Here is a 22,523-nt window from a genome sequence, read left to right on the forward strand (position 1 = left end):
GTTACACCCCTAGCGTAACGTATGCGAGGGGCTGCCACAAAATTTTGAACATTTTCAAAGTGCGCCATGACTGAAAAAAGTTTGGGAAACACTGGATTAATGAATTAAGTTATCTAGGCTATTTGACATGGCAGCGTTTAAACACGAGCATGAACAGAAAATAGCTGGCTGTTTAAAAAGATTTTCCTATATTAATCTCGTTGGAATTACCCCGAATAATGATATAACCGGGTTTATTGAAGAAAGTGCAGGTTTGGAACAACATGAGGGTAAATAAATGATGACAGAATTTTCATTTTTGGGTAAACTATCCTTCTCTTTATTTTTACTCCAGTACTGTACTTAATGTAGCCCAGTAAAGTAAAGTTAGATATTTTCTACTGAAATGTAATATATTAATTAATTTATATATTAATGACTTTTTCCATGGATATTTAATTTTATTAATAAAGTTATACAAATAATTTCAATTAATTGATTTGGTAATTGTTGCTACAATCAAGCCCCCAATTCGTTTGAATGTTTTTGTGCTTTTTGGTCTTACGCATCATAATAAATAGGCCTGTTTTACAAAACTTTAAGAATTTTTTCCATAAATGTGTCATATATCACTGAAAATGGGAGAATCTCAGCTTTAATGTGGTATACGGTTCATATTCAGGATAATTATGCATCAAATGTGTTGCAGTTTTAAAAATAAGCTTGTGTTTACATTGGAATTTCTCAAAAACATGATTTTCTGAGCCCGAAATTCAGCAAATATTTAACATAGCCATACTACGTTAATATTAGAGATATCAAGGATATATTTTAACAGAATGTTCTTTACATTATGTAGGATGATTTTATGTAGAAAACAGTGAATCACAAAAAAAATGACTTTAGCTGGGTTTTCACAGACAGGGTCACAAGACCAATACAAAGAAAGGCTTTTTTGAAATCTTGGCCAACTGAAAAGTATGAACATGAAAAGTATGAGCATGTACAGCTCTCAATACTTAGTTGGGGCTCCTTTTGCCTGATTTACTTCAGCAATGCGGTGTGGGATGAAGTCGATCAGTCTGTGGCACTGTTCAGGTGTTATGAGGGCCCAGGTTGCTCTGATAGTGGCCTACGGCTCCTCTATATTGTAGGGTCTGGCATATTACATCTTCCTCTTCACAATACCCCATAGATTTTCTATGGTGTTAAGGGCAGGCAAGTTTGCTGGCCAATTAAGAACAGGGATACCATGGTCCTTAAAACAGGTACTGGTTGCTTTGGCACTGTGTGCAGGTGCCAAGTCCTGTTGGAAAATAAAATCTGCATCTCCATGAAGTTGGTCAGCAGCAGGCTGCGTTGACCTTGGACTTCAGAAAACACAGTGGAACAACACCAGCAGATGACATGGCACCCCAAACCATCACTGACTGTGGAAACTTTACACTGGAACTCAAGCAACGTGGATTGTGTGCCTCTCCTCTCTTCCTTCAGACACTGGGACCTTGATTTCCAAACAAAATGCTAAATTTACTTTCATCAGAGAACATAACTTTGGACCACTCAGCAGCAGTCCAGTCAATTTTTGTCTTTAGCCTAGGCAACACGCTTCTGATGCTGTCTGTTGTTCAAGAGTGGCTTGACACAAGGAATGTGACAGCTGAAACCCATGTCTTGCATACGTCTGTGCATAGTGCTTCTTGAAGCACTGACTCCAGCTGCAGTGTAATCTTTGTGAATCTCCCCCACATTTTTGAATGGGTTTTGTATCACAATTCTCTCCTGGGTGTCGTTATCCCTATTGCTTGTACACTTTTTTGTACCACATCTTTTCCTTCCCTTAGCCTCTCTATTAACCCTCTAGGTGCCACGGTCGAGTTTACTCGAAAAGATGCATCACTGATTAAAACGGCCGATTTTGTCAAATAGGGTGTCAAATTTCATCAAACCTCCCCGCCACTAAATGGTAGACATGTCTTACTTAATCCCGACTCATAAAAACATCAGGATTCTATACAACATCTACGAGCAAGAGCGCATTGAATCAGTGCAAACTAAAGTGGAGCTGGTGTGCGAGTGAGCTGTTTTATCAGAGCATTGTCAACATCAGCGAGTATTTGCATAAGATTACTATTATTATTTTCAAATGGCATCAATAAAGCTTACCCATAATAAAGAGTTGGGTCTTCTATTCGCGGACCTTGATTCTGAAGGGAAATATCAAAGATGGTTATTGTGAAAGTGAAACTAACCCTAACGTTACACTAAGCACAAACGGTGGATCATTTGCCCAATGTAGATGGTCCTTTGCCCAATGTCAGTGGTGGGAACAATGTTTCCCGGGATCGGAGTGTTCATTGCGAAGTTAGCAGGTGTGTTAGTGTTGGCAGCGAGGCGGCGGCAGGAAATTTTTGCCGCGCTCACCATGAAATGCGCGTCTTCTCGCGATCGCGGCGACAGTATTGTGGTGGAAACTTTATCTAATGACACTGGGTATGTTAGAAGAGTTTGAAGTATTCATAGGACAGTTCGGGGGCAACGTGGAGGCAGGGTGGGGAGTCAAAATGACAGTAACAGTGGTCGTGGATGTGCACTCGGCTCGCGCGTGCGAGGCAGATCTGGTCGCGCTGGTTGTAGGAGCAGATGCGATGTGACATGGGCAGGGGCTATTATGCATAATATATAATATATATGTGCCCTATATGGAATCAGAGTGCCTACTGTATGTAGTAAATGGAAAATCTCTACAGCAAAAGGCAAACCTCTACTTTCATTCGGTTTGTTTGATTTACACAGTTTGTTTACTATTTTCTATTTACCTGAACATTCAGTGTTGTGCAATATAGCACACATAAGGTGAGAGACATTTTGGGGGGAAAGAAGTGCTGCATTTTATCATTTAAACGTGGCTTTTCATGAGAATTCTATAATCCAAGATTGCCACCACTTTATGCCGTCATAATATGCAAATTAGATGGGAAAATGTAATCCCTACTTAAACTTAGGGTCATCCTTAATATCTCTCTAATTTACAGAAAGTTTCTATCTTTTATCACTTTTAAGATATAGCCTTTTGAAATTAAGATGTCAAAATTGAAATTTTTAGGAAAAAACCTCTGTGAACAGCCAGCCTCCTTTGCTATGAACTTTTGCATCTTGCCCTCCTTGTGCAAGGTGTCAATGGTCGTCTTTTGGACAACTGTCAAGTCAGCAGTCTTCACCATGATTGTGTAGCCTACAGAACTAGACTGAGAGAACAGACATAAGCCGTTTCTCAATACCAAGTACGCGAACCTGTGACTTGTGTCCTTGGTAGTTCAAACTTGCCAAGTTCGCTTAGGGAGAACGAACTCCAGAGGACGGAAAGAATTGTCATCAATCTCAATTGTGAAACGTCATCAGTCGCTGGTCGAGTCCTGTTCCAATTCAAAGTTCACATCTAGCCAAGTACAGTTTCCTCCCCTTTTATCGAGGATGCATCGAGAGGTGACTTGTGGACTTCAGATAGACCGGTATCCCAGAATGCATCACGCTCTCGCACCGATCAGCAAGCGTCAATGGCAGACGTGAAACCCGCACAATTTAAAAATACTATAGTTAATGTGTCACAAAATGTAGTTTTAAGACTTTTTCAGGAGAGAATGTTTTTGTGGTTTATTTAAAAAGAGAGCGCCTTTTTGGTAATTTGATCTGGCATTTGATCAAGTTGTGAGATCCATTCGATCAGCGGGTGCTCCGTGCTCGTTAACCCGCCGAGAGCAGCCTTTTCTCGGCTAGACTTTCTGACGTCTGCCGCTGGCTCTGATGTCTCTGTGGTGGTTAAACATGAGATATACATTTGTCTTGTGTAGATCTAACGGGCGATCTTTGGTCTCATTAATCTACGATTTAAAATTATTAATTAAAAACGATTTGGTTTATGGACTATTGTATGCGATAAAACTTAGCAGTAGCAAGCAAAACGGTTTTGCACGTCAGACTAGTGTAACGATATACATAGAACAACAATGGAGTAACCGTTAGTGCATTTGAATGACGAAGCACGCTTTGTGAGAACCTCCCCTAGGTTTATGTTTGGGTGGTTTTACAATAAACAAACTGACACCTATAGTGGTCAGCTAAACAAATGTATTTAAACACACACCATAGATCGGAATACACAGACACAGAAATACTCCATCAAACGTCCAACTAAGTCTTTAACAGTGTAAAAAGGTCAGTATGCATGAAACAGCATTTCACCCCAACCCCAAAATCAATATTTTAGGCTACAATAAAATGAAATGTGTCAAAACGCTCTGTCTCTTCTCTCCATAAAAAAACAAACATATTATAGCCACACAAATATGGTTCAGGCAACTCTTGATTATGCATGTATATTTTTAACAAAATGAAATATAAAACACAACCCTGCCTCTTTTCTCATGTTTCTGATATCTGATGTTTAACCACATCAGAGCCAGTGGCAGACGTCAGAAGGTCTAGCCGAGAAAAGGATGCTCTCGGCGGGTTGACGAGTTCTGAGCACCCGCTGACCGAGCTCACAAAACGCCAGATAAAATTGCAAAATGTGCATTCTCTTTATAAATAAATCACATATTTAATCATTAAACAAGTACGTTCTCGACTGAAAATGTTCAAACTACATTTTTTGACACATTAACAGCATTTTTAAATTACGCAGGGTTTCTCATCCGGTATGTCTTCTCTCGGACAAGGACACATTCAGGGATTTTAACTGTATCCTGCTTGACTAGATGTGAACTTTGAAATGGAACAGTAAGTGGGCAGCGACTGATGACGTTTTACAAGTCCACGAGAACACAAGTACAGACAAGTACGCATATTAAGAAACGGCCATAGGCTAGTTTTGAGTTAATCAGAGAGATTAGAGTGGCACCAGGTGTCTTCAATATTGAACCTTTTTACAATATTCAAATTTTCTGAGATACTAAATTTGGGATTTTCCTTAGTTGTCAGTTATAATCATCAAAATGAAAAGAAATAAACATTTGAAATATATCAGTCTGTGTGTAAGGCATGAATATAATATACAAGTTTCACGTTTTGAGTGAAATTAGTGAAATAGATCAACATTTTTGATGATATTTTAATTATATGACCAGCACATGTAGATCTGAAAAGTCCTGAATGAGAGAAGGACTGTAAAAATGAAGGTTGCTTGTCGTGTGCATGTAAGTTGGAGACGAGAAGAGTTTGGTTGGGATAAAGCAAGACATTTCTGGCTTTCTCTGACTTTTTTGCCATGTCATTTTTTCTCTAATTTGGCTGTAGTTCACTCCTGTGAGGCTCTGCAGTGTCAAATTCAGTCTCTGTCTTTTCTCTTTTGGCCTCATTTAACAGACCGGCCTTCACAGTGTGTCTTATCTCTCTATTTCTTTCAAATTGTTTTCTGTTTAATCATGTCAGTCTTTTGATAGAGAATAGAGAGTATGCTTCTTGGTCTTCATTTTTTATACTCCTTGATACCATTCCAACTGATTCAATTAAATTCCTTTTGATTCAACTCATTATTCCTGATCATTGATTCAATTCAGTTTGATTCAACTTATTATTCCAGCTTCTTGATTCAATTCAGTTTAATTCGACTCATTATTCCTGATCATTGATTCAATTCAGTTTGATTCAACTTATTATTCCAGCTTCTTGATTCAAATCAGTTTAATTCGACTCATTATTACTGATCATTGATTCAATTCAGTTTGATTCGACTTGCCTTTATTTGACTCATTATTCCAGCATCTTGATTTAATGTGTCCAGCTCAGTTTGACTCGACTCAACTCACGTATTGACTTACTATTCCTGATCAATGATTCATTGTGTATTGGACAGCACATTCCAGGGCCCAGTTTATGGCCAGGCCCCTCTCTGCCCATAACAGTGGGCAAAGGTTTGCTACATTTTGATTGAATCTTGGTGGACTAACACAAACAAACTGTCCAACACCATTAGATAAAGATGCTAGAACAACAGCCAGACACCTCTTGGAGGGCAAGAAGATGATATCTGGTACCAAGCCCAGGACAGGACTTCTCATTGGTCCACATGCAGTTTCTGCCCTTCACCCATCTATAAACTGATCCCTAATGTCCTGGTCTGTGACTACCATAAAGATTCCTCAGGACCTCAGCAATAGTGGGTGAAACAAACAATGTCCCCAATAAACCATCCAAATCCATTCATAAATATTTTTGGAAACCTTGAGACTGATGTAAACTACACACATCCTTTTCATACGTATTCAGAGAAATAAGTATTCTCAGTGGCAGCTATTTGTAAAGCAACATCTTACACAAATTCAGCTGTTAATGAACAGATGAATGAACGCCTGGCAGTTCAATCTTTTCCCATCATGTTTGGTGTCTATTTGTTTAAAATATTACCAAGGGTAATCTGGTGGTGGTTTGTAAAGTGATAAATGCATTGGTAAACATTAAAGAACCTTTAAAGACTTCTAACTGTGCACCGTATGCAAATAGGTTCCACAGTGGAAAGAAGGGCGGGCCTCACGGTGTGCCTCTGATGTTAGCAACCAATCACAGTACTGGAATTGAGAAGCGCCAAACTGTAATCTTCTCCTATTCGGAAAAGGATAAAGGTATCCTTTCAACAGACACTGAGACTTGTTCTGAGTCTGTCACCCCAAGGATGAGACTGTGACAGATCAACCAAGTTCTGAGCCTCTGGTTCATCCAGAGAGACAACAAAAGATCCAAGGATCTGAGTCTACATCTTGTGAGGGAGCAAAAGATATGACCATGTTCCGAGCCTCCAACCTATAAGGAAAGAGACTACGTTCAGAGTTTATTCCAGTGAGACTACAGCATATCCTGAGTCTCCATGCCAGAGAGAACAAAGCGGATTGACCAAGTCCTGAGTGTCTGTCCCAGAGAGGCAGAAGACACAAAGAGACATTTGCATCAAGGTTAAGCTCAGGAGATTAAAAACTTTACTTCAAGGTTTCTTCATCTGTGTGTTCCAGATCAAGGACCTTCTGCACCTACTTCAGGGGCTCATCTGTGTGTTCCAGATTTTAGGACCATTTGGTGCTCCAGGAGATCAGCATCCCACAGATCATTGTGTTCAAGGTTGTTGAAATTAAGTCCCGCTCCTTTACTGTATTGCCAGCCCAACTTGTGGAAGAAGTCATCGCCATCGGACTGCTTACTCAACCACGTGGAACATAAATATCACTTAACCAAACCTCTTTCCAGAGACCTTGGCATCGTTGTATATTATTAGTATATGATTTTCTAATTTACATTAGAGGTGATATAACTGATGCTTGTTAATAACAAATAATATTTCGTTTATTTGTTTGATGCATAATAAGGTTCTTCACCTTTGTTTCAAAGAAATAACAGTTTATCTTTCCATAAGATATGTAACTGTTTAAATTCATTTTAATTAAACTTGACTTATTATTCCATAACCGTTGACCATTTATTTAATCTAAAAGGATAGTTGTTCTAAATATTCTTCCATAATTTACTCATCCTCATGTCATTCAAAACTCATAAAACTTCTGTTCGTCTTCAGATTAAAGTAATATATAAAGTCTTATTGTCATCCATTAAAGTCTACACAACAAATAATTTCATATTTGATTACTTTCAAAGTCCAAAATCATTAGGTCAACACACATATTTCTCAACAAATATGGTAAACATTACAGCTCAAAAAAGTTGCATGATACGCGAGAAAATTTTAGCGCTTTAATTTTCTACATTTAATGTTCGTTGAACAATATTTATATGTGAATAAAAGCCTAAATTAAACCTGCTCATCCTATAAAGCAATCATGTCAGCAATCTTGATTAAACCATTATATTCATATGGATTCATTTCATGATGTAACAAATATTTTTTGGTGAAATAGCCCTTAAGGGTGCACTATGTACATTTTTTTCAGTAAAATATCCAAAAACCACTAGGCCAGTGTTATATATATTTTGTTCAGTTACGTACTTAAAATATCCCAAATGTTTCCAACTATTTGTAAATTGTGAGACAAGTGCTATTTAACCAATGAACCATATTCATTACCAGAAAGGTGGAAATGGCACCGGCGATTGTGACATAATAAAAGTCCCGCTGCTTGTGAGGCATGTGTTGTGTTCATCTTATTAACAATCGCTCCAGCGGCCTGCTCTGCTTCATACTACAGTAACGTTAATAATCACATCCATCAACATGATTTCTACTCGACTCCTTTCCCGATCATTTTCCAGAAGACCACATGTCCCAAGATTCTGCACTCAAACTTGCCATCATCAAACTATGTCTTTGTTTTGTATAGCAAACTTTAGTGGACAGAAGAGTTACACAGTGCACATTTAAGTGAGAAAAGACTAATTCTAATGATTTAAAAGGAAAAATGAGCACATGTTACAAGACACAAAGTGACTACAGAGAAATAGGACATGCTACAGATATCTCAAAACTTGCTGAAGTCCATAATTTCCAGCTGTCCATCTGTTCTGAGTTTAGAAAATGATATGAGACATCAAATAAAGATCTGACCACATCTGGCACAACACAAGCTCTCTCTCTCTCTCTCTCTCTCTCTCTCTCTCTCTCTCTCTCTCTCTCTCTCTCTCTCTCTCTCTCTCTCTCTCTCTCTCTCTCTCTCTCTCAATGTTAGATAAACTGACTATTTGTTAAGCACTATCAAACTTCAAAACAGCCCTATGGCAAAGTGTGCCTGTTTAAACAGGTCTCTGCAATGTCCACAATCTCTTTAATTGTACAAAGAGCAACACATGCATGCAAACAAACAAATAAACAAATTACAACAAATGCACACAATTCTATGCAAAAACTGTTTAACGAAAGGCCTTTATTTGTCTGTCTAGTGGGGCGTGACAAAGTATAGTCCTGTCAGCGTAATTGACATCTGTTCAAGAACAAACACAGTTCTTAAAAAAAAGTGCACAAACAAATTATACACACAAATTTTTCGTAAATGTGTGAAGCCATTAGTGCATGAATAGAGGCCTGTCAAGTAATCCATCGTTCCATCTATCCATCTGTCTCGTTCTCTTTTTCTACTAAACTGCAAAAGTGTAATATCAGAGATGGTAAATAGACAACAGCAAAATTCCTTTAAAGATGGATACGACAGAAACGTTCAGTGCAATGCGCTGTCCGTGGTGCTGAACCAAGTTTGTGAGCAGGAGACAAAACAAGGAAGAGTTTAATGGTGAGCGTGAAACGGCCTCTGAGATTAATTGTCTTTGTTTTTAATTTCGCATGTGTTATGGCAATGGTGTGAATGTGCTATGACTAAACGTGAGTGAGGATGGGGGAGGAACTAAATATAGAGGAACAGAAAACACACACATTGCTCTCTCACACAGACAGACAGGGTGGGGGTGGAGGCCCTTCTGCACAGTGTGAAAATAAATAGTGGTTGACTAATATGGGTTTTTCAATGGCTTAATGCAAAACCGATACAGCGGCTCCAACAGCATTAGGACACTTAAGCCACTTTTACAAATGTATAAATGTCTTTGCAGCAGATAACAAAGAAATAATTAGGGATGCACAATATATGACTACAATATCAGTCATTCACATTAGGTTTTCATTATTATTATTTAATAAATGCTGGCCAATACACCATCTGTACAATGTGTACACATTTTTAACTATCTTAACTTTTTAAAGTCATCCAATTCTCAACATTCAAAAATACAGATTTTATTGTAATTTGGTGTATCATTTAACCTTTTCATATACCCACACAAAATAGAGTTTAAAGGTGTCATGAACTGCCTTTTTCAAAAACATTCACATGTTTTTGTACATTCAAAAACATCATAACGAATAAGTAATAGTCTATTTTCTACACTGGTTTTGAGGCTCTCTCCTGCAACGCTGGGTTTTGATGGACGTGCCACACTGAAGAATCACCATGGAGAGTTTTTCTAACTTGGGACAATATAGCAGGATTTGTTCAGCTTCTAAAACTGAAGAAAGGGCCGATTTCAACCATATTCCTGCAAGCAGTAAGTAGTGATAAGTGACAAGGGTTAATATTATTTCCTGCCAATGTTGTTATAATATACAACAAAAGATACGTATGTCGATCTCTTTTGACGGATTGAAATCTAAATTAGCCTATATTTCATCATTAACACATAACTGAGAAACTAACTACGTTTACTACTAGTGTTTAGTTGCTTACAGATCGCTCAGTAGATCATTGTATAGCTAACATCATCTTCTCCACCATCTAAGTTGAAATGTTAGTCGTTTGACAAGGCTTCTAGTCAGTTTGTTAAATAAATATACATTTTTGAGAACTGAAGTATGATTATTTTGCAGCGGGTGAGTAGTAAACATGACACTGACTATTTTGAGTGGCTTCTACATTACTTTGTTTGGCTAAATAAATCGACTTTTAAATCAGTACTCTACTGTCAAACTGTAACGTTACTGTACAAACTACATTTACGCACTACCTAGTTCAGTTCATGATTCAAAGTTAAGAAGTTGAAAAATCATTGTCATGACGGATGGTATAAATGTGTTAGCTGTCATTGAGCAGCAGTGGAGTGAAACAGCCAACCAGAGCAGAATTCTGCATTAATATTCATGACCCTTCCAAATAAGGCACAAACAGAGCATTACATCCTAGGGACAATTTCTAGGGTTGTAAATGGACCTGTAAAACTGTATCTGGACCATTTTGACCTTAAATAAGCACATACCGTCTATTTAGATATTAGAGAACAATTTAACATATTGTTTGAAATCATTCTCACCTTTAACAATGCAATATTTAACAATTGAATTTCACATATAATTTTTTTTTTAAAACTCACATTAGTGTGTTGCTTCATTCATTCACGTAATCTCATCCTGTCTGCAAATCCAGTCTCATGTTTACAAACGAATCCATGGTGAAAGGAAGGAACAAACGCACAATGTCTTACCCCAGTGAGTTGGATATTCATTAAAAATAGTTCATCCATGCATTCATAATACTGTTTATTGCTTGGAAGTTCGATCCGGTTTAGCTCTATGTAGACCTATGTCATGTCGGTGGGCGTAGCTACAGAATCAGGCATTGCTTTTCTGTTACACCATACGGTGACATCACAGATTGACAAATTCGATCGTTGGCACATGAGATCAGCCGTTTGCTGGGTCAATAAAAGCTTTTCTTTGAGTAACAAGGAAGTTTTCAGATCTGAAACTAAAATAGAATTCTTATATTACCATGACCGTTTATATATCAAAGGCTCAGGAGAAAGTTGATTTCTCAATTCATCACCCCTTTAAATATTGATGCACACGTGCATGCCTAAACATATTTGCAATATCAGTTTCCGAATATCCATGAATAATGTGCGTAACTTTCTTCCACTGTTTAGTCATGACTAGAAACTGTCAGAACACATTTTTCACTGCACACACACAGTAATTATCTTTATTTATTAATACAGTGTTACCAATCAAAAAAATGACAAAAATGCAAAAATTACATTCCTCCCCAAATTCAACTCAAGAGCTCAAATTATAAATCATTATTATAAGATTACCGTTGTGAAACAGGGTAAAGCAAGTAGACAGGCAAGTTTCGAACTTTTACTTCCTCAGTAATAGTTTTTATTTTTTATTTTAACCCCCAAAGAATCTGCACTGCAGCTTTAATTATATCACTTCAGACACAAATATATTGAAAAATAATGCTGAACATATAACAATTCACTTAAAAATACTAAAAAACTGACTGTAACACAAGGGAGAGTGACTCTTCTGTTCATTAGGCAGTTTGTTGGCTAATGCAGTTAATCCCATGTCATTAAATATTGTCAGATTATTCGGCAGATTAATCCACCTGCCCCGTATAAATCCAGAATAACAATGAGGAAAGGTGAGGAAGGAGTGCTGGTTTTCCAGTAGAGTTACACACCACTGCAACCTCTAATCAACTGAACAACTGAGATATATCACATCTGAATAGTCTTCAGTTCTAATAAACCTCATACACAATAAACACACATATGTGCATGTCTAAATACACTGCTTTTCTATGGATGCCTGGTTGCTGTATATTTATTCTTAGTCTGGAGTGTTGACGTGTGATTCTGTTTTAAGTGCGGCCTCTTTGTGTAAATGTGCTTGAGTGTGTGGGGGGGTATTGGTTTGTGTTTGCTAGAATGTGACCATCATCATTATGGATATAAACCGCAGCCAAAAGATATTGTGAAATGTGTTTTTAAAATAAAAAATGATGCCAATGAAAATCTAAAACTCTCTCTTAATATAAGACCATTCCATATTCTCCCTCATTGCTCTATGTGTTTGCCTTTAACTAGGTAAATTCGAAGGCTGTTCACAACTCATCTATTCCTATAATAACTAATAAGACAAGACAAATACAGCGGGCAGGGATGGAGAGCGGTGTCCAATGATGGTACGGCTGGATAAATTACGGTCACGCAAGTGCACACCTTCATATTCTTCCACGTTTGTTTTTCATGATGGAGACTTTGTAATGATATCGATTGTTTTTAAAATGAGCTAACGATATTTCCTATTCTCTAAATCAAACCCTCACAAAAATGTGAAAAGTATGTGTATTAATTATGTGTATTAAGCTGATTTAATGTTTTACCATCATTGCAGGGACATTTGGAACTTAACACTGAAGACAAAACAAACATAAATAATAGACACATTCATTCAAACAGAAACTAAGCTGCATATTAGCAGGAAAACATTGTTATCTCTGTCATGTATGAACAGCGTTAAACACTGTAAGAGTGTTTAGGACTGAAAATTTCAGTCTTATTAACAGCGGGAAGTTGTGAATTTGATATCAATCCTCTCTGCTTTTGGCAAATCTTTATCGCATCCCTCTCCGTATCACTCTCTTCCATCCATTTCTCCATACTTAACTCTTCCTTCTGCCTCTCTATCATCTCTTCCTCTATCACTCCCTTGCTACCCCGACCATCACACTCAGCCAATACTGCTGGAGGCTGTCCATCTCTCTCTCTCTCTCTCTCTCTCTCTCTCTCTCTCTCTCTCTCTCTCTCTCTCTCTCTCTCTCTCTCTCTCTCTCTCTCTCTCTCTCCCTCTCTCTCTCTCTCTCTCTCTCTCTCTGAGCCCCCTCCCTCATTCTCTCTCCCTGTATCAGCGCATGTAGTCGACACTCACTCCTTATTCGCTCGTTGGCTCGCGCAAACATCTCAACTGCTTGAAAAAGAGAAGAAGAAAAATAACAATGAAAAAAATGAGTAGAAACCAGATAAAAACTGCACCAGGAACAAATGACAGAGGTATGGAGGGGAACTGCTAAAAATATCCTGCACTACAAAAGATCTGTCATTTTTCCTTTTTTTTTGCTCTAATTTTTATTTTTCTGTTCTGTCTTTCCCTGGATACCTGACCGGCAGGATTAAAAATGACTTAAATTTCAATCAGCCGTGGCAGGAGAGAAGGAAAGAGGGATGAAAAAAGAGGAGTTTGTCCTCTGAAGAGATTCAGCGACACACAGCTGGTGAGAACGAGGGAGTGTTAGACGGAGAGAGAGAAATCAAGAGAGGGAGGGAAGAGGACTGGAGTCCGAAAGAGAGAGAAAGAGGGTCTTGTTTCGCTTTTGAGGAAGCCGGGAGTCGGATCGCCTTTTCCTCCAGGACTACTCGACTGGAAATGCTCGAAAAGCAGGTTTGTGTGGATGCGTTTGTGTGTGTGTGTGTGTCAGTTAAATGCTGGATGTAAAATAGATATTAAAAGTAAATAGACAAAAAGACAATTCTGATAATGAATATAAAAATGAGGGAAATGGATGAGACGGAAAAGATGAAAGCTTGTCAATCTGCATGGTGACATGCCTGACACCATAAGACAGCTGCTTAACTCTCTCTCTCTCTCTCTCACACACACACACACACACACACACACACACACACACACACACACACACACACACACACACACACACACACACACACACACACACACACACACACACACACACACACACACACACACACACACACACACGCTAACTAGTAGTCACAGACTTCCACACAAAGCAGCACTGTCATTCTCACACACACATACACACACACTGTCACCGCACCCAAAGATTAAAAAACACTCTGTCTGCATCTGTGATTCTCATGACGCGCACACACATTCACACACACACACACACACACACACACACGCACACACACATGCACGCGCGCGCACACACAGGAGGTGTTTAATTTGAATGCTGTCTCTGTGCTGTCTGTGACACGCTCAAGATGAATGACAAGCTGAAGAGGAAACAAAAATAACTAGAGAAGTGTGTGTGTGGGTGTGTGTGATAGAGATGGGGCAGAGAGAGAAGGTGAGAGACAAAAGGACAGGAAACCACTTTGGTGACATTTCCAAGAGGAATCAATGTTGTTTTTTTTCCCAATCGGATGAGGTGAGGACATGGAACATGGAAAAAAGTGAGAGACAGAGATGACTAAACAAAAGGAGATATGCAGTTTAGAGGGATTTTTTTAGCAGAGCAAAATGGAGAGTTGACATCAGGGCTGATGTCCTGATTGGGTTATATGGGGGATATGATGGGGGGGGGGGGTGGTGGGGGGTATTCATTTAGTACTGCTTTTAAGTGGCAGCCCTCGATGACATCAGAATGCACATTTTTGCAAGAACTGATGAACATTTTCACAAAAAAATGTCAAATGAGATATTGTTTACATCTCAGTTGCTTCTCTTACATGGCAGCAAATGAGAGAAAAGCTGAAGTCTCCCGCTTCTCCCTAGTAACATCAGAAGAGATCTCAAGAATGTCTCATTGAAAATTTCGTAGGATACCAAGAGACGTTGGAGATTTCAATATGATTTCAAACATTTCTTAGCAAAAAGTATTAATTATGTAATTTAAATATAACTAAATTGATCTGCTTTCATTATTTTTACATTCCTTTGAATGCTCTATCCTCTTATTGTATGCCAATAATCGTCTCATTTATTAATATCTGTATTTAATCCAAGGAATTTTAGAAGAAACATCTAAGACAACATTAATTTGATTAAGTCTCATTAAATTGTCCTCTGGATTTCAGTCTTTCTGAAGTATCAATGTGCATGTGTGTATTAACAACTTAAATTCATTGCAATGAATGGTTTTCTTCTCTCTTTCTCCCTCTCACTCCTTACTCATCCTCCCTTTCCCATTCAGTCATTCCTCTCTCCCACCATCCTGTTTTACTCGGTGCTTGGGACGTTGTTTTGCTGTGAGACATAAAGAACTGGCAGCTCACTGGAATCCGACACTGAAAGACGAATGGAACAAACAACTGAAGAGGCGAATACATGAAAACAACAATCAGAGCAATTTGGATGCGAACACAAACAAGGTGCACATCTGGAATTAAGCATAAACAGACTGACAGAATGAGAGAGCAAGATGAGGAGGTGTTGAATGGGGAAATAAGCACATGAACACGGCAGGTGTATGAAAAGGAGCGGGGAAATAAGATGAGAGGAAGATAAAAACAGCAGGATCCTGGAAGATAGAGGGAAAAACAGCTGGAAAAACTCAAAAGTGGAAGAATATGGTGAGCGTCTTAAAACGCATTCAGTGGAAATGTGAAACTGCTGGAAGGCCCCAAGGCCAAAATGTTTCACAGCAGGAACATTTTAACAAGGAAAGAGCATATCCCGGTGTTTTCCACAAACCAAACTGGAGGAGATATGAGCCGAATTGAGAGTCTGACTCGAGTTGAATCCTCATGTTTGAATTGTGCGCGTGGACACGGGATAGACGCACAAAAACTCGAGGACACTTCTCTACCTTGATAAGGGATAAACATCTCAGTCTGGATTAGCAAACACCTTTAAACTTAAACACTTGCAGATAAACACCTGGAAATGAGCAGCTAATTGACCCGGGATCAACACAGACAAAAGGTAACTACTCTTACTCTCACAGACAGACACACACGGACGCACACACACACAATGGTTAAAGACTAATGTACTAGGTAATTGACTGGCCTGAGATGAAAGATGAAAGATACAGGGCAGAAAATCTTTATCAAGCTTTTGTATACACAGTTCTGCTCCACATCCTTCAGCACACAAAGTGGAATATTTTATCTGTAGAGGTTGCTCTTACAGAACCCAGGATACTTAATGGCATTCCGAGTTATGTTTGATTTGAGCATTGACTTTCCGAACTTTGTTCTAAAATTCATAGAAATAAATGAGACAAATGGCTGCCATAGGGTCTTTTTGCAGTGATCCCTATTGAAAAAATATGCTGGTTAGGTATGTTTTGAAGCATGGTAACTGGTTTGGGCTGGTTTATGCTGGTCTTTAGTTGGTCATGAGCTGGTTTAAACTGGTCCTGAGCTGGTCCAGTCTCATTTCAATAGGAATCCACATAATCATAGTTAAGCTCATGGATTTGCCAGATTGAACAACAGAAAACTGCATTGTTTAGAAGTGACTTCTGTGTGAGATGAGCTTTATACATCGCTACACTGTTGACAATAGAAAACGGACCTTTTTGTTTGCAACTTTTGGGGCGATATTTTGCTACTGATTCCGAACACATCAGCAGAACTCATCGTGCTCTGCATGTTGTTTTTGTTATTAAAGGCATTATAAGAATACTTCTACTCAAAATTTTGCTTCGTCTGCCATGTAGGATTTCCTGAGGTGACTGCTATGGATTCTTTGATTTGGGCAAAATTAGGAATCTTAAAGGACAACTCCGGTGAGAAATTAACCTAGGGGTAATTAACAGATGGTTACCGAGTAGATCGTTCTCTGGGATGCGTTTTCATGAAAATCGAATGTAAAGAGTTTTATCTTTAAAAACAGATTAGCTTATAACACTAGTCTATGGGGCACAGGGTAGACACAGGGTGGTAAAATTAAATCGCTAGTTAATACCACTAACAAGGCTCAAAATAGCCTCACACTAACACGGTAGCATAATGAGGGTCCCTACATGAAAACCGAAGCATTGAGAACTTTGTAAGAGTACAAACAGTTTAATAAGAAGATACTTTATAAAGACAGTCCATTACGCATATACAGATAGGAGCCATCTTGGAAAACAGTCTCGACGAATCGATTCACGAGCGCTGTTCTAAGTGAGCTGGTCGATAGGAATTAAGTTTGTGAAATGTAATAACATGGGCATTTTTATTTGTATTTATTTATTTTCTCTGTTGTGTTCAGTGTTTTCTTCCGGAAACAACGAACCATATGAGATTTCAAGTCACAGTTCATCACTTAGCACAGCGTTCGTGGCTCGATGAGTCGAGACTGTTTTTCAAGATGGCGCCTGTCTGTGAACGCGTAATGCACTATGTTTATAAAGTATCTTCTTATTAAACTGTTTGTACTCTTACAAAGTTCTCAATGCTTCGGTTTTCATGTAGGGACCCTCATTATGCTACTGTGTTAGTGTGAGGTTATTTTGAGCCTTGTTAGTGGTATTAACTAGCGATTTAATTTCACTACTGTGTGCCCCATAGACGTGTTATAAGCTAATCTGTTTTTAAAGATAAAACTCTTTACATTTGATTTTCATGAAAACCCATCCCAGAGAACGATCTACTCTGTAACCATCTGTTAATTACCCCTAGGTTCATTTCTCACCGGAATTGTCCTTTAACTCTTTCCCCACCAGTGTTTTTGACAATTTACGCAAAAATGTTATAGCCCAATATATCAAATTAAAGAGCTGACCCTCTTCTTAAAAAAAAAAAAAACTATAATTTTTTATTCTAGCTTTTATGCAGGAGATAAAGTACTCATTCAGAAGATGTGCAATAGCGCCCCCTTGCACCCGAAAGTGTAAACACAGAAACCTGGAACATTCCGTTTTTGGCCTGGAAATAGCAGTTAATAAATGGCAGTGGATATTATATCTATCTATCTATCTATCTATCTATCTATCTATCTATCTATCTATCTATCTATCTATCTATCTATCTATCTATCTATCTATCTATCTATCTATCTATCTATCTATCTATCTATCTATCTATCTATCTATCTATCTATCTATCTATCTATCTATCTATATATATATATATATATATATATTCTCACAAATGGCAAAAAAATCTGTGTTTGGCTGGGAAAGAGTTAATTATGTTGCCTCCCTTTAGAAACAGCTTTTGCATAGCCATAGCAACCATGGCTCAACCAATGGCAGGAGTTTTGAGGCGGGGCTATTTGTTTGCTAGACTAATGACAGTCAGCAGAATTCTGTAAACATTATTATTGTATTCCTGTTTGCTGATGCATCAGTTCTGCACTTCACTTTTAAAGAAATCGCATTTGCTATTATTCTTTCCTATGCTTCTCTTGGTGTCTGAGAATTTGTGTGGTGGTTGTGGGGTGTTTTGAAGACAGGACTAGATCTTGACCTTTTGTAGTCAATTAAACAGCTTTAAATTGGCAGTGGCTGACTGGATACACATGAATGGGTCAGAGAACAGCATTCCTCTCTAGAAACGGTTATGATTGCTCACAAACACAAACACACAGACACAAACACCTCTCTCCCAACAAGGAAAGTCAGATGTGTATATCCAGTTATTTATGGAGCTTAAGGTACTTTGTGGGCCATTTATTTTTCCACCTCTTTTGCCTCTTTCTCCCCTCGCATAAACTAAAGCACGCATTCGGCTGCGACACAACACAAGAGAGATTGATTATACAGTAAAATAATGACAACACATGCATACACACTCACACACAAACGGCTGAAGAGCTCTAGTGCTCTCCACCCAGAGTACATGCTTTTCTATGCATATTCATGCACACACATGAAGGACACTTTCTCTGCTCTACAGGCTTTATCTATCTGCCTCTCTCAAGCTGGTGTACTCTCTCTCTCTCTCTCTCTCTCTCTCTCTCTCTCTCTCTCTCTCTCTCTCTCTCTCTCTCTCTCTCTCTCTCTCTCTCTCTCTCTCTCTCTCTCTCTCATTAAGTGAGAGGTTGCTTCAAAATTCCATGCATTTTCTCTGTCACCAAAGCATAATACATCAAAGACTGCCTCTTCGATACTTTCGTCTGTTTATTCACGTTTAGTCTCCTCCTCTGAGTTATCTTTTCCTTAACTCAATTCAAAGAATATTGAATAATATTCTAGTTTACATCTAGAATTTACATTTTCCCTACATTTTACAATTGTATTGTTTGTAACCTGCCTTGAGAGAACATTTTACAATGGCTTCCCTTCCTCCCTTGACCATTTTATACAAATGCTTGTTTCCTTTCCTTTCCTTTCCTTTCCTTTCCTTTCCTTTCCTTTCCTTTCCTTTCCTTTCCTTTCCTTTCCTTTCCTTTCCTTTCCTAATCTATCTTCTCATATTTCCTTTCCTTTCCTTTCGTCATATTTCCTTTCCTTTCCTAATCTACCTTCTCATATTTCCTTTCCTTTCCTATTTCCTTTCCTAATCTACCTTCTCATATTTCCTTTCCTTTCATTTCCTTTCCTTTCCTTTCCTTTCCTTTCCTTTCCTTTCCTTTCCTTTCCTTTCCTTTCCTTTCCCTTTCCTTTCCTTTCCTTTCCTTTCCTTTCCTTTCCTTTCCTTTCCTTTCCTAATCTATCTTCTCATATTTCCTTTCCTTTCCTTTCCTTTCCTTTCCTTTCCTTTCCTTTCCTTTCCTTTCCTTTCCTTTCCTTTCCTTTCCTTTCCTTTCTTCTCATATTTCCTCTTTCCTTTCCTTTCCTTTCCTTTCCTTTCCTTTCCTTTCCTTTCCTTTCCTTTCCTTTCCTTTCCTTTCCTTTCCTTTCCTTTCCTTTCCTTTCCTTTCCTTTCCGTTGTGTCCTACCTTCATGTCTATCAGCACACTTTCTCTCTGCCTCTCTCTTTCTTTGTATACCCCTGCAGCAGCATTATATAAACAGAATGAGTTCATTAGCAGTTAGCTTGTAGCTGTGCAGGAACAGCAGGTTCTGATGAAGGGGGACAGATCATGTAGAAGAGAGATGTGCAGAGAGCACAGAACAGTTTAGCTAAAATCTTAATTGTGATACCTATCCTGGTATTTCATGAGCCCTGCTGAAAAAAAGCTTTTGCCAAAATAAATTCACTGCCGGTGTATGCTGGTGTAGGTAGGCATGTCCAGATGGTGTACCAGCATAGACATGCAGTTCACCAGGAAATCCTAACCTGTGAAGGTGGTCAGCTGGTCAACAATTCATTTAGGCAAAAAAGACTTCAGTTGATTTATAGCTCTTTATTTTTTAGCATATTGTTATTTATGAATGTAGAAGACATTTTTGTTCATTATAGTGTTTTAAAAGTTGATGACTCACTGACCTCATAAAGTAATCTTATGAAGCAAGACTGTTTGAAGATTAAATTATAAATAGGCAACACTGTTTTAACGGTAAACAAGAGATTTTTGGTACAAACCAGTAAGTTCATTTTTGTTACTGCTTTCTTGTATCTTTATGGCATTATACAATGCAAGGTTTAGGGGGTTACAAAATATCATTAACCAGTAAAAATATATGCAAATCCTCCCTATGGCAGATAAACAAACCTGCCGGTAATACATAAAATGCAAGATGTGGACCGACAGATATAAGGATCATATTATACAGGATATCGAGCGCATTCCAACGCTTAAGGATCAGAGTTTATATTCTGCTGATTCACTGCTCTGAGACAGTGAACTAAGACACAGAAGTACAGGAAATGAGGAGAATTATAAGAATGACCTGCTCAAAACGATTCATACAGAAAGGCAGACACAGACAGACAGATTCTAGAGGCAGACAAATTGGATGGTGGATGGAATGATGATGGATGACCGAATAAATAGAGAAATGGACAGGCATATGAAGGCATGGTTGGATGAATAATCAGATGCCTAGATGGATCGATGCAGGGAGTCTGAGTGTGCAGTGCTGAGAGGGTCACTGCTGGGTCAGATAAATAAGACTTCTGAAATATGAATTCATCCTGCAGAGTCAAAAAGTCTAAAATCTGACTGATTTACTAACAACAACAACAAAAGTTTAAACCTATTTCCTTCTTTAGCTGGATGATAGCTCTATCACCCTAGCAATGCCCCCCCCCCTTACAAAAAAAAGTATACATTAAGTTTGTTTTATAAAATATACGTAAGTAATGTTCAAGTATTTAAGTATAGTTTATGTAGTAAGTATACTAATATCAATGAGTATTGGTATAGTAAACTTGTAAGTGTACTATTGCAATACCACTTGGGACTAAATTGGCCCACTTATTTCTATGAATTAATATATACAAGTACAAGTTTAAGTGTACTATAAGCGTAACAGTAGTAAACTTTAAGTGCACAAATAGGCAAATTTTATACTGCAAGTATACTTTACATTTTCTTTAAGTGAACATAAAATTATACTTATTATACTATCTATAAATATATTTAAATATATCTATATATTATTTTTCATCAGTATACTACTCCGTTTAAATGCATATATATATATATATATATATATATATATATATATATATATATATATATATATATATATATATATATATATATATATATATACATACATATATACATATATATATATATATATATATATATATATATATATATATATATATATATATATATACATACATATATACATATATATATATATATACACACACTTGAACTACTTTTAAATGTACTTCACTAATTGTAGTAATTGTATTAGTTATAACTTTTAATTATACCTTCATGTATCCTTTTTTATCAACACTTGAATGTGGGTAAGTTTCATAAAGAAAGGCAACATTTAAACAAAAAATTGAGAAAATCGCATCTTTGTCAAAGATTACACCTTGATCAGATATAGAATGATGATCCAAACACAGAATGAGTGGATCGAATTCATCAACACCTCCTAAAGCTTAACAGTCGTTTCCTCTTCATGGGTTCTACATTTCATTTTGTAACATTAGGCAGTTTTGATTGACTGTGTAATATTTGATGCTGCCGTTATTTTACATTTGCGTGAACAATCTTCTATCTTCTAATCTTCTATCACTTGTTTCGGCTTCTTCTTCTCCTGTATTTTGATGTGGAGATTCTTTACTAAGATATGTGTCATAACGCCCCCTACCATATATCAGTGAAAAAATGGATAGCTGGAAAAATTTGTCAATGAGTTTAGTCAAATAGTAGAGTAAAATAGATTTTAAGGAAATTCCTAGTCAAGTATAGGCCAAATATACTTAGAATTTTCTGTCAGTATATGTCAAGTATAATTAAGTGCACGTTTCAGTATATTTCTGAGGAGTACATAAAGTATTTTTTCTGAGAAGTATATAAAAAGTAGACTGCATATTATTTTTAGTTTAAAAGAAGTATACTAATAGGACACTTAAATGAACTTCTTTTTGGTAAGGACTAGCAACCACAAAACACTCTAGCAATGCACTAGCAACCACCCAGAACATCATAGCAACTGCATAACAATGCACAATGCACTTTTCTCTGCCGTTCCAACAGTTTTTCTCTCTCTCTGTTTCTC

The 22,523-nt window shown here is 37.6% G+C and overlaps 2 protein-coding genes across 3 annotated transcripts in view; one reads left to right on the top strand and one right to left on the bottom strand.

Annotated features, from left to right (window-relative positions):
- The window catches only part of pcxb (pyruvate carboxylase b), a 316,419-nt gene that overhangs the window by 78,283 nt on the left and 215,613 nt on the right, over positions 1-22,523 (bottom strand).
- LOC137064013 (leucine-rich repeat and fibronectin type-III domain-containing protein 4) overlaps positions 13,160-22,523 on the top strand; it is a 29,109-nt gene continuing 19,745 nt past the window's right edge. The window contains exons 1-3 of one of the 2 annotated variants that reach the window (XM_067435441.1): positions 13,160-13,296; positions 13,414-13,684; positions 15,204-15,934. The gene's annotated coding sequence lies outside the window, so the exon portion shown is untranslated. Of the gene's footprint in view, positions 13,685-15,203; positions 15,935-22,523 lie in introns of both variants that reach the window. The other variant, XM_067435379.1, reaches the window with a different exon arrangement.

The sequence above is a fragment of the Pseudorasbora parva genome, chromosome 1 (assembly GCF_024679245.1).
Source record: "Pseudorasbora parva isolate DD20220531a chromosome 1, ASM2467924v1, whole genome shotgun sequence".
Taxonomy (NCBI): Eukaryota; Metazoa; Chordata; class Actinopteri; order Cypriniformes; family Gobionidae; genus Pseudorasbora; species Pseudorasbora parva.